Genomic DNA, 4,743 nt, shown 5'->3' on the forward strand with positions numbered 1-4,743 from the left:
AGAGCCTGAAATCAACATTCAACCAGTCTAATAGAGACAAAGCTCAAAAATGAAACAAAGGCACTTGTGTTCAGATGCTTCTGTTTCCAGAATTTGTCTCTTTCAGTTTTCTATTCACTGAGTTATGCATTTTGGAAAATGTTCTTCTGGTCAAATGTGGGCTGAAATTACGAAACCACGCTTTTCTTGCTTTAAAGATATTTGCATTACTCTGATTAGTTTGTGTGGTGAGCTTCTGCCCTCAAAGCGTAAGCATTACTTTATGTGAAGCCAATGGAAGCTTTGGCTGCCTTAAGGATTATGGGTTAAGGCCCTACATTTGTACTGTTTTACGCCACTGTATGACCTAAATGAGATTAGAATAATAAATCCTGATTTATTATGAGGGTTTTATTTAGACATGTTTTGAGTATGAGGTCTGTGTCAGGATTAATAGTGAAATGTAACATGCCCAGGCACAGAGAAAGCCCTACAATGAAAGGACATTTTTTTCCCTTGAGAAAATTGGTTCCCAGCCCTCTGTTTGGCTTTTAACAGTTGCTAAATGTTGAATGGCAGAGAGACGCTGGATCCCAAAGATGACGTAGACCATGACTTGGAGATGAGCCATTCCAAATGAAGGACAGAAGTATCCCATCAGCAGTATTTTGCAAGCCTAACTACGTATGCTCTGCAATGCAGTAGCATTCAAAAAGCTTCCAACAAGGTTCTCAGAACCCAAAGACAAACGAGAAATTACAGGTTCAGGATTTATTGGCTAATTCATTTGTCATGTTGAGCAGGCACTAGTTTAGGTGGTTGCCCTGTAGTTAAATCAGATTGCTGAACCTGTTCAAAGGAAATGTCCATTTTTTCCAGCATCCTGGCCACCATGTGTCATCGAGAAATGTGACATCTTGTCATGTAATGCACCACATTGCATTGGCCTAAATATTAGATGCAGAAGGTATGTGCTTACACCACATTGTTAAATTTCTAATAGTCATATTACAAAAAGCTTCAGAGGAATTTGTCTATTCAAAAGATTATTTAATGCACATGCAGCACACTGCATGGAATTGAGCTCATACTTTTATGAGACATGAAATGAAAAAGGCGAAGGTGTAAGTGTTGTGAGAAACCTGGGAGAATTAAATAATCATGAATTCCATGGTATCTCTACCCTTTGCCTAATTCAGAGTATTAATACTCCCACTCCCCACCAGATACTTGGCAGATCTTGTTCAGCATCAGATTTCTGTCCCACTTGGTTTTTTGAGTAGAAATAGGAAGAATTATTTACTTCAAAATGTTGTTGTTGAGTTTTGTAATCATAGGGCTCATGTGGTGCAGAGCAAAAGAAAATGTTGAACCAGAATACCAGTTTATTTTTGTTTGGTTTGGCAAGAGGCCTGTCTATCTGACAACCTCTCCTGGTATGCCTCAGCTGGGGTGGAACTGAATAGAAAGGCCTCACAATTTTGCAGATAGCTTTGGGAGAAAGCAACTTTTGAAGAAGGACAGACTTTCATGGTCCAGCCATGATACTTTCTTTAGTACTTCAGGTTTGAACTGTGAGAACCTGGTAGTTATAAGAAACACAATCCAAGAAGTCATGAAGCCTCAAAGGAATTTAAAAACTTGCTTGTGTAACTAAAGACAAGTTTTCTGGACTATCATAGTATAGAATCAAATATTAAGATGGTTTCGTATCTAAAAGTCTTAAATTATTTTCATCCCTTCTCAGAAGTACATTTTTCTGCAAAACCCTTTCTAAAATAATTTTAGAACTACACACTAATGAGAGTCCATCGTTGCTGAGTGCTAACAGTCTTGCCAGCAAATTCATTAGCTGCAAGTGACATCTAAGATGAGAACTCAGACCTCTTTGCACAGGAGCAGGGGCAGCAGTTCACCTTGCAGAACCCGGACATTATGTTAACTACTTTTGTTTGTTTCAAGTCAAATAGCATGGGACAGCCTAGATAAGCAACTTTTTGAACACTGGCTGTTCAGTGAAGTTTCTTTCTTTGACCAATGGCCCTTAGAAAGAAAATAGTAACACAAACAGATCACTTGGAATTGCCCAACATCACAGAAAGCAGCAGAGCTGCTGAAGACCAAGAAGTGGCTGAACTTCCTAAGCCCTGAAGAGCTGCATGGGAAGTTGGGTCAATTCAGAAGTTTCTTATAATGCTGCAATGCAGAGTTGCACACCAACCTTTGCTCACCTATGTCAAGGACACTTGTCTGGGACACAGTCTGTGTGACCACTGTTTTTGCTGTCCCTTGGCAACACCCGTCTGAGGCAGCAGCTTCTTCTTCTGCTGTTTACAACACACAAAGTGTGAGCTGGCAATCACATCCACAAGGGCACTAAACCAGCAGATTGTTGAGAGGAAATGGATTCCTGCTCCCCTGTACGTTTTATAGAATACTTCAGGCATGTGGCAGTGTTAAAATCCTGGTGGCTCTTGCTGAAGGAATGCAATGGCAGCCTTTACTCCCTGTAGCAGGTTAAAGTCTTACAGCACAAGCTATGAAGAGCTGTTATAGGTCACTGATAAAAAGCAATGGAGTGCTTATGGCCACTGAGGGTTAATGATGGCCACAAGCACAGTCAGAAAGTTTGTGCTGAGAGCAGAGAGGTGGTGTGTAACCCACTTAATTTGTTATTGCTGTACTCTGGCCTCTAGATAGTGTATGTGTGCACTGGGGTTGTGAAGACAGATACACAAGGCTAGCCTATTATTGGAACTGAGGAAGCTAGGAAGAGGTTTTCCTTGTCTGCTAGGAGGAAGTGTGTTTCAATATATGGGAGATGCTTTTCTGATCTGGGAGATGGAGCATTCTGTAATATGTATTGAAATATAATTTATTGTATCCTTTTTGTTATACACATTTTCTAAACTGCTGTTCAGGCCCTTTACCTCCTAATGAACATTACAGCCTGAGTACAGACAGCTTCTCTGAAAAACTTGCTTCAGCAACATTTTTTCCATGTCCTACCCTGGTATCGAGTAAGTTTTACTCTTTTTTTTTTTTTTTTTTCCCCCAGAAATTATGGAGGATCTGGAAGCAGGTGCTAGTTCAAAATGAAGTCCAAGTTTATTTGCACTGAAGCCATATAATTCTTCTTCTGCAAGCTCTAACATACCTCTGTACATGTACATGATTTTTAGTGCTTGGGCATTTCTTATCATCTCTCATCTCTCCCATATTCACTCTGTGTTCTGTACATTTCTGTATGTAGTCAAATCGACCATCACCCAGTGCTGTGTATCACCCTGCTTCTGTAAGCTGTTTATCTGGGATTTCCAAGGCTGCCTGCTCCTGGTAAGAGTCTTAAAATCATATCTAGAAACTTTTATCAATGACCAGATTTACAGAAGCCCTGAGAACCCACAAATCCCTTTGCAGTCAATGGGACCTGAGTTTACTGAGCACCTTGAAAATTAAACTGCTTAAGTTTCAGTACCTAACCTTGGATTTTGGAACAGAGCTTTAAGGTGTCAGGGCTTTAAGGGTATTTCTGAACAGAATGGGGTTCACTTTGAGATCTTTTTAAATAGATACCCATATTTTTATATATTGTATTTATATCAATAAGCACAATTATGATAATTGTCTTTTTCAACAAAACAGTAGTTTTGAACTCCTCTTAGTGCAAGGCATTAATAATGGAAATCATTATTTTAGTTGTTAGTGTCAGTTTCTGCATACCATGTACACTGTGTTAGTTCATTACTTCCACTACAGGGATCTTTTTTCACTGCTCACCAGACATGTGGGATCTTCCCTGAGGATTGGTCCAGGTAATAGCACTTCTTGTAATCAGCTTACTATAAATGATAGAGACAAATGTGGCAGTGCTCCAGCCATAACCAAAGTAGCTTTTAAAATCTTGTTGTACAGTACCTGGTGCTATACATGACCTAGAGATATATGAAGCATTTTGACCACACGACAAATGTCTAAACCACTCAGTTTCAGTTCTCAGTTCTCACCCCCACGAGTCAAACCCATCAGCCTGCCATAGCACCTATTAATTTATAGATTTCTTCCCAAGGGCGCATCGGCACACTTGTGAGAATGTGTGTCCAGTCAGCTGTTTCCAGAGTGTTGGCACAAAAGCAACCAAGAAGAAAAGAACCTGTAGCTGCATGTATGCTTTGGTGAATTTAGATCTTTAGGAGGTTTTATTTTGTTCCTATATATGCTAGGTTTGGATGTCCTGATGTACCTTTTCTCCTATTCTAATGAAGCGTCTTATAAGAAAAAGAAGAAACTGAATGTATTAGATTTGCTGTGCCGATTGTGCAACTCTTCATAAACACAAAGCTTTCTGCAATGCCAAGCTGAGCTTTTGCAGCTTAATACAGCAGTTTGAATTTCAGGAGTACTTGAGGGTGTTTAAAATGATTTCTAATAAAATGCAGCTAAATGAAGTACTTGTTAAACAGGAAAAAAGAAAAAAAAATCCTATGAAGATATTATGTGTCTGCCAGTGGGAAAATGTCAGGTACTTGCTTCTTCCAAAAAATAGAACATTACATAACTGATTTAAAATCCAGATAATTTTCCTTAGGAAAAAAATTAGCAGTAAACCATTCAGGGGCTGGTGGATTTCTTTGTTTCTTAAGGATGGTAAAGATTTGTGCAGAGACATCAGCAAAGAGCAGCTTTCTGAGCTGTTCCCTGCCAATTGCTGACAAAGGCAGTCCTAATGAATCATTCTGAATTGTGATCATGTGCTACCAACCC

This window comes from Onychostruthus taczanowskii, unplaced genomic scaffold, assembly GCF_017590055.1.
Source record: "Onychostruthus taczanowskii isolate IOZ18803 unplaced genomic scaffold, ASM1759005v1 scaffold104, whole genome shotgun sequence".
NCBI classification, from domain to species: Eukaryota; Metazoa; Chordata; class Aves; order Passeriformes; family Passeridae; genus Onychostruthus; species Onychostruthus taczanowskii.